Genomic DNA, 15,743 nt, shown 5'->3' on the forward strand with positions numbered 1-15,743 from the left:
AACATAAATAAATCTTTCCTAACATTCACTTCACTGTGAAGGCACTCCTGGCTCTTATTCAAAAGTCCAAACCGGGTTTTACGTTGCTCAAATTGGTGAAATTATCCTGTCATAATCGGTGAGTAGTTTGTCCTAATCGGTGAGTATATTTGTCCTAATCGGTGAGAATGTTTCGTCATAATCGGTGAGTATTTGGTATTATAGTTGGATGTTCTGATGTATTTTGTTTCATTCATTGAATTTATTAATTAAATCATTTGCTTCTCTTATGTTCAACTGAACTAGCCATTCCCTGGTTGTCCTCTTAAATTTCTTATAATTTCTAATTTTTTTCAACTGAATTGGGATCACTGCATATACTTTAGAAACAAGGAATTGAGCTGATCTCTGTCCTATTCGCTTAAAACATTTTGAGGTATAGTAGGTTCTATCTTTATTTCTTGTTTGGTATTCATAATCTACGTTATTTAATGGTATCTTTCCCTTGAACACGCTTACGGCCATTTTTAGAATGAATAATTTCCTGATGTTGAGTATTTTGGATTTTTGGAATAGAGGCTCACTAGGGTATGTTATTCTTTTACTATATATGATTCTTAGTATCCATTTTTGAACTTTATTCAGACTTTCTAAATGACAATCGTAAATTCCGCCCCATCCCACTATCCCGTAACCAATTAGTGTTTCAACAAGAGCATTGTAGATCATTATCAAATACTTTTCTTGCATGCAGACTTTTTTTAAAGCTTTGAATTTATAAATTATTCCTCTCAATTTTCTGGTCAAGTTTTCCACATGTTTATCCCATCTCAAATGACAATCAATTATCACACCAAGGTAATTTGCACTTTTTGCTGCTGGTATACTTGTATTTGTGTCTATGTCGATGTTTCCATACTTTGGCAAGCCACTCTCATATGATGCAAACGGAACATATTTTGTTTTATCCACATTCAGAGTAAGTTTATTATACTGCAACCAATTTTTCACTAGTATAAAGTTGTTCTTCGTTTTACTCTTCAGTTCATCCCAGGAGTTTGCTTGAAATATGATCACGGTGTCGTCTGCAAAACCGATAATATTTCCGTTGCAGGGAACCTTAAACAAGTCGTTAATATATATTAGAAATAAGAGTGGCCCCAACACCGTACCCTGCGGAACACCGTAAGTGACACACTTCTCTTCGCTTCTTTTTCCATCGATCTCAACAACCTGTTTACGATTCGATAGGTAACTCTTTAATAAGTCATGAATCTTACCCCGGAATCCGCATCTATCAAGTTTATCCAACAGAATTTCATGTGAGACGGTATCAAATGCTTTAGCAAGATCTACGAAGATGCAAAGAGAAGGAATTTGTTTGTCTAGATATTCATAAATATTGGTTGTTAATTTTCTGATAGCATCCTCAGTAGATCTACCGCTCATGAATCCATACTGGTTTTCATGTATTATTTTATTTTCGAGAAGGAATTGCATCATGCGTTTGTATATTATTTTTTCCATTATTTTCGCAAAGTTGGATATCAATGAGATGGGTCTATAATTGACCATTTCAAGCTTATCGCCGTTCTTGTATAAGGGTTTGATAACTCCCAACTTCAATATGTCCGGAAAACATCCAGTGACGAAACAATGGTTTATGATATGTGTTAAGGGTTCCGAAATTTCCTTTTTTATTTCAATAAGGATCTCGGTCCTAATACCGTCGTGCCCAGGAGCTTTTCTTTCCTTTAACGTTTCCATTATCGTTTCTATTTCAAATCTGTCTGTGGGAGATAAAAAAAATGTTTTCCCTTGAATAGGGTTATTTTCCGCTGGGTGTTCAACATTTTCAATATTACTCGCATATACTTGCCCTATGGTACTATAGTGTTGGTTGAATGCATTGGCTATAATATTTTTGTTTTCAGTAATTTCTCCATGGATTCTAATGCATTTTATCGATGTTTCCTTCCTGGATTCACCGCAGACAGTCTTGACCTGGTCCCATACAATTTTGGATTCTGAGTTTTTAGTTTCAGCAATTTTTTTTATGTATTCCATTTTAGCAATTTTAATTCTCTTCTGTATTTCATTTTTCAATTTAGAATACTGATTTTTCAATATTTCGTTGTTGGGGTCATTTTTTAGTTTCAAATAGAGTTTATTTTTTTCATTTATCAATTTTATCAAAGAATCTGTGATCCATAATTTCCGTTGAATGTTTTTATTTTTTATTGTTTTCTTATGTGTGTTTTTTTCAATATAATTTGTAATGATCTGAATAAATGAATTGGTCATCATATTTGCGTCATTTCCTTGATAAATCTCACACCAATTTTCCCTCTCGAGATCACTCCTCAACTTTTTATAGTTAATATAGCTTTTTATTTTTGGTTTATCTCTTCCTTTTGATTTGTTTACTGAAACATTCAAGGATATCATCGTTGGGAAATGATCTGTTATTAAGTGGTGTATTATGCAAGCATTACATCTATCATATATATCATCTTGCGTACATGTTCTTTTTATAAATATGTGGTCTAGGCAGCTCTTACTGCTAGGGCGTGTAGGTTTATTTATAACCGATATAAAACCTGTTGAATACATGATATTCTTATAGTCTTCCACAAAATTTTCTTGGGACATAAGGTTAATATTTATATCTCCTATGAGTATATGCTGTTTTGCATTTATTTGTTCTAGATATCTACTGAGATTCAAATTGAACGTATGTACGCATGTTTTTGGAGACCTATATATCGCTGTTAATTTAATATTCTCCTTATTTGAACATTCAATATCTATATCCATGCATTTAATTTCCCCTAGCTCAATTATTTTATAGTGGAAAGATATACCATGCTTCACATATACCAAGACACCATCGTTTTGGTTGTAATCGCCTTCATTGTAGGCCATGCTATAACCAACAATTCCATACATATTTATATTTTGTATCTGGAAAGTCTCAGTGAGGACAATGATATCAAAAGTAGTCTGAACAGACTCCAGAAACAAAACAAATTCATCATAATTTGCTGAGATACTTCTTACATTCATATGAAATATACTGAGACTTTCCATGAAGCTATAATCTTTAATATGTTCTAAGTTAGTTATTATTTTTGTATCATACGCAAGGCTGTCGTAATCCTTAATGAAACGATTCATGATGAAAACCCACAAATGTGCAATTGTGTCGAAGTGAAAATAAACTATTTATTACTTATATGTTGTATCGTCTATTTAGAGGAGTTATATTGATATATATATATATTGGGATAAAGACATAGGTGTATGATAAATTATTTCCAATTAATTATCTTTTTCTGTTGTGGATCTATGCCTTAGCATATACTTCCTGTTGGGTGCTTCAGATGGTATCAACAATTTTACGAAACTGGTATTCTCTTTTTTTTTCGACGGCTCAGGCGCAGAGTTCATCAGTGCAGAACCCTCTACTCCTTTGCCACCACTGTACTCTGAGGATGCAGTATCCGATGTAGTAATTCGTCCTTCAGTCCTTTCTTCGCGTTCTAGGTCTGTCAGGTCATATACTCCTCGACCTATCACCAATTTATTACCTTTGATAAAGGTTCTCTCTGTCGAATCCTTTCTAGCTTTTAGCAAAAAGGACCTTAGTTTCTTGTTTTCCTGGCGTTGTTGAGGTGTCAAGTCATGAGCAACTGACACAGCAGTACCCCTCAGATTCTTAGTATGATCGAATATATATTTTTTTGTTTGATAAGAAACGAACTCTACCTTGATAGGACTATTTGGAAGATCCCCCAACTTGTAACAATCATTAATTTCTGATGTCTCAACTCGAGTTTTCAATAATCGGTTTAATTCAGTGCTGATATATTTCGATGTTAATTTAGAATTCGTTTCAAGACCAAAAATGATTATATTTTTCTTTTTCTGTAGGCGCTCCGTCTTCTCTAACCTGTTCTTCAACTTTTCATTCTCTGTTTCCAGTTCTTCGTTCCTCTTTTTCAATGATTGGATCTCTAACAATAACTTCGTTTCAGTGGCGGATATGTAATCCTTAACTTCCTCCTTACCGTCCCTTATCTCGTCTAAAATCTGTCTCAGTGTAATCTCCTCGACCTGTTGGTTGGTCATTTTAATCTTAATTGTGATGTTGTGAACAATTCCTCTATTGTATGGTTTATTTATTTTTGATTATGGTGTATGTATCCCAAATAGCGTAACCAAGTGAAAACTGAGCATGTATAATGAAAGGCTCAAAGGAATAAAACACAAAGGACACACGCTTCACTCCACTGAGACCGACCAGGGAGACTTTATTTTATAAACATAGACAGGAAGGTCCAGGTCAAGTCAAGGTGAACCCACGAAGGAAAATAAACAAAGGTGAGGAATGTGTCTATGAATCACGTGTTGCATGGAATTCCCCAAAATAATCGTTATCTGCACTCCTCATATGTTCACAGATGACGGCATGCAGAATTTGAACTCTTGGTTATCTTACAAGCGTAATACGTAAAAAAATTCAATAATTGTCTATAATCGATGATATTTCCCAACAATCAAGCACAACCCTCACTCACGGTTTCTCCCAACCGCTGCAGAGCCTTTTTCCACACAAAGAACAACAAAGAACTAACAAATCTCGACCGAAATTGGAGAACACCTACACCGTGGCGAATGTCTCACACATTTAAATTCATATTCTCTATTACTTTTAACAGAGTCACTTTCACTTGCGTCATCTTCGCCCGCCATTTTCGAAAATATTCCCCGAATTGATTCCCCAATATAAGGGTCCTGTAGCGTTCCTCGAACAACTGAAGAATAGAAGAATCATCACTTGGAAGACTGGACCTGGTCGAAAGACCCTCCCAGTCAAAAGCAAGATTTGGCTATTATTAATTTGAATACTGAAGGCATTTGTAACGACGAGGGTGATCCTCCACTAAGATCAGCAGAAGATTTTTGACGCAGAGATGATATTCCTCCCAATGCAATTGAAAACCAAGTTATGTACCTATGATTATTTATTTTTTTCTTCGGTCATCATCAAGTCTTGGAATAAGTTTGGATGAAGGCTTTATTATTCACTTTTTTTCTCGTTTTCTGCTCTGTTTCTTTGTTTCAGATATTATTTCGAAATGGAAAGAGGATAAAGAAATTTTTATGTCAATGGAAAGGAAGCCCTTCAGTATTAAAAGCTTATTCTGTAAACAAACTTGTCATCACTACACTTCTCACGGGGAGACAGGGTTTTTTTACTGAGGTTTTTCCCTAAGCTCTTGTATCATACTCCAAATTGTATGGTACCCCGTTACACAAACCTTTGCTAAAACTCATACATATGCTATATTGTTTGATAACTAAAAATGTATTGCTGACATTCAAAAGAATATATATATATATATATATATATATATATATATATATATATATATATATATTGTGAAAGTTTTGGCCAGAAAAGAGCAAAAATGAACAATGTCGATTTATGATTTATGTATACTGAAGAAGGCGGATGCGCCGAAACGTTTATACTATACAAAATAAAATTGTTTACAACTTTTTTGAAGACCTAGATGCCCAATCAATTCAAACTCAACATTATATATATATATATATATATATATATATATATATATATATATATATATTCTTTTGAATGTCAGCAATACATCAGCCATATATATATATATATATATATATATATATATTATTTAATAAGGGATGTCGATCAACACACTGATGAGGTATTTACTCTTTATTCATAATAGCCTAGCTTTCGGAAACGGTTGTTTCCTTCCTCAGGGCAGCTGTAAAATTATACCATGAAAAAACAGACAAACAAAAACATCATAGACCTCCTACCGAATACGAGCTCCAGTGTTATACGGCAATATAGTCATGAAATCAAAACTTAAAAATAATTTGAGCTTCTACAATTTCTTAATAAATCAATCACATGTACTGGAAGTGTCAAAAACAAAACAAGGTTAGAAACGTACAGAACATAGAGTCTTATTTTTATTATTAACCGTCAACTGGACCATCGAAGAATGGTCTGTTTCTTGTATACTCTAACAGATAAGCATAGATGGGACTTAAACCTTGCGTATCTGTTTTTTTATTAATTTGACTTCTTTGAGTTTTTATATTAATCATTTCTAAGATGCATCTTTTTCTATAGTTGGAATTTGTGTCTAGAATTTTAACGTTATCAAAGTCAATATTATGGGAAAGGCGGTTTGCATGGGTTGAGAGGGCACACCTTGGGTTATTAGTCCTTATGTCACTTTTGTGTAATGTTATTCGGTTTTTTAGCCATTGCGACGTTTGGCCTACATAAGTTTCATGGCAACTATCACATTCGATTTCATACACTACACTTGATCTCAGACTCACTGGCACTGGGTCTTTTAACCTGGAGTATAGGTCGGACACTCTCTTCTTGCATTGTGAAACTATTCTTAAATCTTTGCGGTCTCTGAAACAATCCTTGATTTTGTTTGTAAGGTTGTGAATATTGGGTAAACTACGATACACCACCTGCGTCTCTCCTATGTCTACATCCTGAGGTGGTTCTTCTCTATGTCTCGGTATATCTGATGTAGAGAACAGAAGTTTGTTCACCATTGTTTTCGGATAGGAATTCTCAAGTAACAATCCACACAATCTTCTAATACTAGAATCTCTAAATGTAATGTCACATATTCTGTTTATTCTGTTCTTTTGTTCTCTTATGAAATTTATTTTTATACCAATGGGGTGATCAGATAGAAAATGTATATATTTACCCGATGACGTACCCTTCTGGTACCAATCAAGTTTTATTGTATTGTCTACTCGACAAACTCTAGTGTCCAAAAATGGGACTGAATTATTATCATCTTCTCTCTCCACTGTGAATTTTAAGTTCTGGTCAAAACTGTTGAACACTTCTATAATTTCGTCAATTCCTAGCAACGGTAAGGCTATTATAAGATCATCTACATATTTCTTGAGGAACGTCAGTGTAAATGTCAACTTTGGTATGCTTATTGCCAGTAAATAGTCCATAACGTAGAGGGCCAGAATTGGGCTGAGTGGTGAACCCATAATACAGCCAAATGTCTGCAGGTAAAACTTTCCATCAAACACAAAGCAGCCAGAATCTAGAAGGAAGGAAATTATCTCCTTAAAGTCCTCTCGAGACATACCACAGCAAGGTTCAATTTTATCCCAGTTGAAATCAATAGCTGTTAGCACCAGTCCTTTGGATATATTCCCGAACAAGTTAACCACATCTAACGATATGACCACATGCTCCGGAGGTAGCTGTAACCCACTGACTTGGGTTGAAAAGTCAAAAGAGTCTTTCACATAATATGGGTTATTCTGGTCATAGGCTGCAGTCAAAATTTGTGCAACATATCTTGACAATTTAATTGTAGAACCCTGTATATCTGAAACAATTGGTCGCATTGGAAAGTTGTTCTTGTGGACTTTAGGGTTACCGTACATTCTCGGACTGATCGAGTTGTATGTTCTCATCGACCTCCCTTGTTCCTTGCTGATAATATTTCGTTTTTCAAGAGTTGTAATTATTGTGTTTGTTTTCTTTTGTATGGTCGCTGTTGGATCTTTAGGGACTTGTTTGAAACTGTCAGTGTTTATAATAGAATACATCCTGTCTAAATAATCTGTTTTTTCCATGAGAACTGTCACTGATCCTTTGTCGCTGTTTAATACCAAGAGATGATCGTTGGTTTTTAAAAATTCTTTTGTGGTTTTATATAATTGATCTGAATGGTTAGTAACATTTTTATTCCTGTGTAGAAAACTTGTTATGATGTTGGTTGTTTTCGCTCTCAAGGTGTCACGTATGTCCTCTTCCACCGTATCCAGAATGCCTTCCACGTCTGCTATCAAATTTTTGACTTTAACTTCTCTAGGATTGATTGGGACACTAAATTTTCCACCCAACGCGAGGACCGTCTTGACCTCTTCAGGGATCTCCATCGTTGATAAATTCTTAAACCATTTTTCTTTGACTCTATAGTCTGTCTTATAAGATTTCATCTGAAGATTCCTTATTTTATTTAGGTTTGTGGTCTTTATTTTGTTGAATATTCTCTTATAAGTGATCTGTTGACGTCTGTAAAACTCCAGCAAGGTCGTTGATGGTACAAGATGTTCCAATTTCTCCTCTATGTAGGCTTTTTCCTTTTGAACATGTGAAATCTTGAGGTGTGTATGTTCAACCTCTAAGGACAGTAATTTGTGTACCAGGTTTTTGTTGAAATCGGTGACTCTTCTATTAAATTTGTTTCCTACATAGAATTCAAACAAACTGAGTACACTTTTCACTCCTGCTCCTATGTGGTTAGGTGTCAATTTTAATCTCTTGCATTCTAATAAGAATATTTTTCGATTTAGTAGGCCTGCTATTTTTCGGTTGTTATTACTCCACTCTTTCATGAACTGAGATGTTTGAATGCCAAATGATGTTTCTATAGATTGGAAAAATCCCACCATAATTTAATACTTTAGATAATGATCGTTGAATGATATATTATTTAATAAGGGATGTCGATCAACACACTGATGAGGTATTTACTCTTTATTCATAATAGCCTAGCTTTCGGAAACGGTTGTTTCCTTCCTCAGGGCAGCTGTAAAATTATACCATGAAAAAACAGACAAACAAAAACATCATAGACCTCCTACCGAATACGAGCTCCAGTGTTATACGGCAATATAGTCATGAAATCAAAACTTAAAAATAATTTGAGCTTCTACAATTTCTTAATAAATCAATCACATGTACTGGAAGTGTCAAAAACAAAACAAGGTTAGAAACGTACAGAACATAGAGTCTTATTTTTATTATTAACCGTCAACTGGACCATCGAAGAATGGTCTGTTTCTTGTATACTCTAACAGATAAGCATAGATGGGACTTAAACCTTGCGTATCTGTTTTTTTATTAATTTGACTTCTTTGAGTTTTTATATTAATCATTTCTAAGATGCATCTTTTTCTATAGTTGGAATTTGTGTCTAGAATTTTAACGTTATCAAAGTCAATATTATGGGAAAGGCGGTTTGCATGGGTTGAGAGGGCACACCTTGGGTTATTAGTCCTTATGTCACTTTTGTGTAATGTTATTCGGTTTTTTAGCCATTGCGACGTTTGGCCTACATAAGTTTCATGGCAACTATCACATTCGATTTCATACACTACACTTGATCTCAGACTCACTGGCACTGGGTCTTTTAACCTGGAGTATAGGTCGGACACTCTCTTCTTGCATTGTGAAACTATTCTTAAATCTTTGCGGTCTCTGAAACAATCCTTGATTTTGTTTGTAAGGTTGTGAATATTGGGTAAACTACGATACACCACCTGCGTCTCTCCTATGTCTACATCCTGAGGTGGTTCTTCTCTATGTCTCGGTATATCTGATGTAGAGAACAGAAGTTTGTTCACCATTGTTTTCGGATAGGAATTCTCAAGTAACAATCCACACAATCTTCTAATACTAGAATCTCTAAATGTAATGTCACATATTCTGTTTATTCTGTTCTTTTGTTCTCTTATGAAATTTATTTTTATACCAATGGGGTGATCAGATAGAAAATGTATATATTTACCCGATGACGTACCCTTCTGGTACCAATCAAGTTTTATTGTATTGTCTACTCGACAAACTCTAGTGTCCAAAAATGGGACTGAATTATTATCATCTTCTCTCTCCACTGTGAATTTTAAGTTCTGGTCAAAACTGTTGAACACTTCTATAATTTCGTCAATTCCTAGCAACGGTAAGGCTATTATAAGATCATCTACATATTTCTTGAGGAACGCCAGTGTAAATGTCAACTTTGGTATGCTTATTGCCAGTAAATAGTCCATAACGTAGAGGGCCAGAATTGGGCTGAGTGGTGAACCCATAATACAGCCAAATGTCTGCAGGTAAAACTTTCCATCAAACACAAAGCAGCCAGAATCTAGAAGGAAGGAAATTATCTCCTTAAAGTCCTCTCGAGACATACCACAGCAAGGTTCAATTTTATCCCAGTTGAAATCAATAGCTGTTAGCACCAGTCCTTTGGATATATTCCCGAACAAGTTAACCACATCTAACGATATGACCACATGCTCCGGAGGTAGCTGTAACCCACTGACTTGGGTTGAAAAGTCAAAAGAGTCTTTCACATAATATGGGTTATTCTGGTCATAGGCTGCAGTCAAAATTTGTGCAACATATCTTGACAATTTAATTGTAGGACCCTGTATATCTGAAACAATTGGTCGCATTGGAAAGTTGTTCTTGTGGACTTTAGGGTTACCGTACATTCTCGGACTGATCGAGTTGTATGTTCTCATCGACCTCCCTTGTTCCTTGCTGATAATATTTCGTTTTTCAAGAGTTGTAATTATTGTGTTTGTTTTCTTTTGTATGGTCGCTGTTGGATCTTTAGGGACTTGTTTGAAACTGTCAGTGTTTATAATAGAATACATCCTGTCTAAATAATCTGTTTTTTCCATGAGAACTGTCACTGATCCTTTGTCGCTGTTTAATACCAAGAGATGATCGTTGGTTTTTAAAAATTCTTTTGTGGTTTTATATAATTGATCTGAATGGTTAGTAACATTTTTATTCCTGTGTAGAAAACTTGTTATGATGTTGGTTGTTTTCGCTCTCAAGGTGTCACGTATGTCCTCTTCCACCGTATCCAGAATGCCTTCCACGTCTGCTATCAAATTTTTGACTTTAACTTCTCTAGGATTGATTGGGACACTAAATTTTCCACCCAACGCGAGGACCGTCTTGACCTCTTCAGGGATCTCCATCGTTGATAAATTCTTAAACCATTTTTCTTTGACTCTATAGTCTGTCTTATAAGATTTCATCTGAAGATTCCTTATTTTATTTAGGTTTGTGGTCTTTATTTTGTTGAATATTCTCTTATAAGTGATCTGTTGACGTCTGTAAAACTCCAGCAAGGTCGTTGATGGTACAAGATGTTCCAATTTCTCCTCTATGTAGGCTTTTTCCTTTTGAACATGTGAAATCTTGAGGTGTGTATGTTCAACCTCTAAGGACAGTAATTTGTGTACCAGGTTTTTGTTGAAATCGGTGACTCTTCTATTAAATTTGTTTCCTACATAGAATTCAAACAAACTGAGTACACTTTTCACTCCTGCTCCTATGTGGTTAGGTGTCAATTTTAATCTCTTGCATTCTAATAAGAATATTTTTCGATTTAGTAGGCCTGCTATTTTTCGGTTGTTATTACTCCACTCTTTCATGAACTGAGATGTTTGAATGCCAAATGATGTTTCTATAGATTGGAAAAATCCCACCATAATTTAATACTTTAGATAATGATCGTTGAATGATATATTATTTAATAAGGGATGTCGATCAACACACTGATGAGGTATTTACTCTTTATTCATAATAGCCTAGCTTTCGGAAACGGTTGTTTCCTTCCTCAGGGCAGCTGTAAAATTATACCATGAAAAAACAGACAAACAAAAACATCATAGACCTCCTACCGAATACGAGCTCCAGTGTTATACGGCAATATAGTCATGAAATCAAAACTTAAAAATAATTTGAGCTTCTACAATTTCTTAATAAATCAATCACATGTACTGGAAGTGTCAAAAACAAAACAAGGTTAGAAACGTACAGAACATAGAGTCTTATTTTTATTATTAACCGTCAACTGGACCATCGAAGAATGGTCTGTTTCTTGTATACTCTAACAGATAAGCATAGATGGGACTTAAACCTTGCGTATCTGTTTTTTTATTAATTTGACTTCTTTGAGTTTTTATATTAATCATTTCTAAGATGCATCTTTTTCTATAGTTGGAATTTGTGTCTAGAATTTTAACGTTATCAAAGTCAATATTATGGGAAAGGCGGTTTGCATGGGTTGAGAGGGCACACCTTGGGTTATTAGTCCTTATGTCACTTTTGTGTGATGTTATTCGGTTTTTTAGCCATTGCGACGTTTGGCCTACATAAGTTTCATGGCAACTATCACATTCGATTTCATACACTACACTTGATCTCAGACTCACTCTTATGGACTATTTACTGGCAATAAGCATACCAAAGTTGACATTTACACTGGCGTTCTATATTCAACAAAATAAAGACCACAAACCTAAATAAAATAAGGAATCTTCAGATGAAATCTTATAAGACAGACTATAGAGTCAAAGAAAAATGGTTTAAGAATTTATCAACGATGGAGATCCCTGAAGAGGTCAAGACGGTCCTCGCGTTGGGTGGAAAATTTAGTGTCCCAATCAATCCTAGAGAAGTTAAAGTCAAAAATTTGATAGCAGACGTGGAAGGCATTCTGGATACGGTGGAAGAGGACATACGTGACACCTTGAGAGCGAAAACAACCAACATCATAACAAGTTTTCTACACAGGAATAAAAATGTTACTAACCATTCAGATCAATTATATAAAACCACAAAAGAATTTTTAAAAACCAACGATCATCTCTTGGTATTAAACAGCGACAAAGGATCAGTGACAGTTCTCATGGAAAAAACAGATTATTTAGACAGGATGTATTCTATTATAAACACTGACAGTTTCAAACAAGTCCCTAAAGATTCAACAGCGACCATACAAAAGAAAACAAACACAATAATTACAACTCTTGAAAAACGAAATATTATCAGCAAGGAACAAGGGAGGTCGATGAGAACATACAACTCGATCAGTCCGAGAATGTACGGTAACCCTAAAGTCCACAAGAATAACTTTCCAATGCGACCAATTGTTTCAGATATACAGGGTCCTACAATTAAATTGTCAAGATATGTTGCACAAATTTTGACTGCAGCCTATGACCAGAATAACCCATATTATGTGAAAGACTCTTTTGACTTTTCAACCCAAGTCAGTGGGTTACAGCTACCTCCGGAGCATGTGGTCATATCGTTAGATGTGGTTAACTTGTTCGGGAATATATCCAAAGGACTGGTGCTAACAGCTATTGATTTCAACTGGGATAAAATTGAACCTTGCTGTGGTATGTCTCGAGAGGACTTTAAGGAGATAATTTCCTTCCTTCTAGATTCTGGCTGCTTTGTGTTTGATGGAAAGTTTTACCTGCAGACATTTGGCTGTATTATGGGTTCACCACTCAGCCCAATTCTGGCCCTCTACGTTATGGACTATTTACTGGCAATAAGCATACCAAAGTTGACATTTACACTGGCGTTCCTCAAGAAATATGTAGATGATCTTATAATAGCCTTACCGTTGCTAGGAATTGACGAAATTATAGAAGTGTTCAACAGTTTTGACCAGAACTTAAAATTCACAGTGGAGAGAGAAGATGATAATAATTCAGTCCCATTTTTGGACACTAGAGTTTGTCGAGTAGACAATACAATAAAACTTGATTGGTACCAGAAGGGTACGTCATCGGGTAAATATATACATTTTCTATCTGATCACCCCATTGGTATAAAAATAAATTTCATAAGAGAACAAAAGAACAGAATAAACAGAATATGTGACATTACATTTAGAGATTCTAGTATTAGAAGATTGTGTGGATTGTTACTTGAGAATTCCTATCCGAAAACAATGGTGAACAAACTTCTGTTCTCTACATCAGATATACCGAGACATAGAGAAGAACCACCTCAGGATGTAGACATAGGAGAGACGCAGGTGGTGTATCGTAGTTTACCCAATATTCACAACCTTACAAACAAAATCAAGGATTGTTTCAGAGACCGCAAAGATTTAAGAATAGTTTCACAATGCAAGAAGAGAGTGTCCGACCTATACTCCAGGTTAAAAGACCCAGTGCCAGTGAGTCTGAGATCAAGTGTAGTGTATGAAATCGAATGTGATAGTTGCCATGAAACTTATGTAGGCCAAACGTCGCAATGGCTAAAAAACCGAATAACATTACACAAAAGTGACATAAGGACTAATAACCCAAGGTGTGCCCTCTCAACCCATGCAAACCGCCTTTCCCATAATATTGACTTTGATAACGTTAAAATTCTAGACACAAATTCCAACTATAGAAAAAGATGCATCTTAGAAATGATTAATATAAAAACTCAAAGAAGTCAAATTAATAAAAAAACAGATACGCAAGGTTTAAGTCCCATCTATGCTTATCTGTTAGAGTATACAAGAAACAGACCATTCTTCGATGGTCCAGTTGACGGTTAATAATAAAAATAAGACTCTATGTTCTGTACGTTTCTAACCTTGTTTTGTTTTTGACACTTCCAGTACATGTGATTGATTTATTAAGAAATTGTAGAAGCTCAAATTATTTTTAAGTTTTGATTTCATGACTATATTGCCGTATAACACTGGAGCTCGTATTCGGTAGGAGGTCTATGATGTTTTTGTTTGTCTGTTTTTTCATGGTATAATTTTACAGCTGCCCTGAGGAAGGAAACAACCGTTTCCGAAAGCTAGGCTATTATGAATAAAGAGTAAATACCTCATCAGTGTGTTGATCGACATCCCTTATTAAATAATATATCATTCAACGATCATTATCTAAAGTATTATATATATATATATATATTCCACTGACAATTTGTTTTTTCAGACCCTGAGGATGACACAAATTGGTGTCGAAATATAGGTATTCGCTAAAAAGGTCTTTCAATTACTATTTACCATACCCTTATTTTGCTGAATTATATATATATATATATATATATATATATATATATATATATATATATATATTTATATATATAATGAGTTTTGACATAAATCGAAGTAACAGAGACTAACTCGAATTCATGTTATCCATTGGTATATTTATGGAGAGTAGAGAGAAGGAGGACCTTACCTCAAGAATCGACTCCAAATCAATTCGTGTGTCAAGAGCACTTTTGCGATGAAGATATTGTAACGTTTTCTTCGCTTGATTAAAACGTCCAACTTATTAAAATTATTTATTTACACTTATTACACTTATAACTCACAAACTAACTATTACCTTGATGAACAGACGTGTTTACGGTTGCTCCTGTTATACTTTATTGCTTTAGTGTTTTGGTTTGCATTTTCTCTGTAAAGAGTAGTGTGGCAGAAACGGCAAGTAGAGGAAACTTTTATTTTTGATATTATCCTTATTTTTTACTTGGGTTATTATTTTTACTGGGTTAATTTTGGTTATTTTGATCGAGTTCGCGGGAGGTGATATACGTGGATTATCGGTACACGTGCTGCGTTTCCACATGCGATATCGTTATCGGAGAAGCAGATTTGATTTCTAGGTGTACGGGGTGTATTAGTTTTGAGTTCTGACTAACCCGATTGCTACTTGTTGTTGTACTGGTGAAATCCTATCCAACACTTTTATTTTTGTTTTCCGCGGCCCTCTGTTTGTCTGTTAGTCACCGGCTATAGGCCCGGCCGTTGTGAAAAGTATCCCTGTTTATCATCCTTTATCACCAGTACACGAGCAACCACTTCGGAATACATTCATTGCATCATGTCTTGCATCAGATGCAACACTGCAGTTAACGAAAGTTCTGATAAGTTAATCCGTTGTGATGGTTGCAACAGGTTCGTGCATGTGGCTTGCTCAGACTTGACAGGTGCAGAACTTAAATGTTTTGAACTGCGTCCCAACAGTAAGCGTAGAATTAAATATATATGTATTGAGTGTGAGCAGGGACTTCATCAGATCCCAAAAATTTTGAAGCTGATAAACGATTTGAGAGATGAAATACGCGAACTAAAACAGGCTCG

General features: G+C 35.1%; 1 protein-coding gene and 4 long non-coding RNA genes across 5 annotated transcripts in view; 1 reads left to right on the forward strand and 4 right to left on the reverse strand.

Annotated features, from left to right (window-relative positions):
- Positions 1 to 15,743, reverse strand: part of LOC123311814 (ATPase family AAA domain-containing protein 3A homolog) — a 178,793-nt gene that overhangs the window by 132,684 nt on the left and 30,366 nt on the right. The gene's annotated exons all lie outside the window — the stretch shown is intronic.
- On the reverse strand, positions 5,726 to 5,951 carry LOC123311843. The gene is made up of 2 exons (XR_006537536.1): positions 5,848 to 5,951; positions 5,726 to 5,792 (listed from the first exon to the last, which is right to left on the reverse strand). It is a non-coding gene; the product is annotated as an uncharacterized LOC123311843 (long non-coding RNA).
- On the reverse strand, positions 8,564 to 8,789 carry LOC123311837. The gene is made up of 2 exons (XR_006537530.1): positions 8,686 to 8,789; positions 8,564 to 8,630 (listed from the first exon to the last, which is right to left on the reverse strand). It is a non-coding gene; the product is annotated as an uncharacterized LOC123311837 (long non-coding RNA).
- On the reverse strand, positions 11,402 to 11,627 carry LOC123311838. The gene is made up of 2 exons (XR_006537531.1): positions 11,524 to 11,627; positions 11,402 to 11,468 (listed from the first exon to the last, which is right to left on the reverse strand). It is a non-coding gene; the product is annotated as an uncharacterized LOC123311838 (long non-coding RNA).
- LOC123311842 lies at positions 14,254 to 14,479 on the forward strand. The gene is made up of 2 exons (XR_006537535.1): positions 14,254 to 14,357; positions 14,413 to 14,479. It is a non-coding gene; the product is annotated as an uncharacterized LOC123311842 (long non-coding RNA).

The sequence above is a fragment of the Coccinella septempunctata genome, chromosome 4 (genome assembly GCF_907165205.1).
Source record: "Coccinella septempunctata chromosome 4, icCocSept1.1, whole genome shotgun sequence".
Classification (NCBI taxonomy): Eukaryota; Metazoa; Arthropoda; class Insecta; order Coleoptera; family Coccinellidae; genus Coccinella; species Coccinella septempunctata.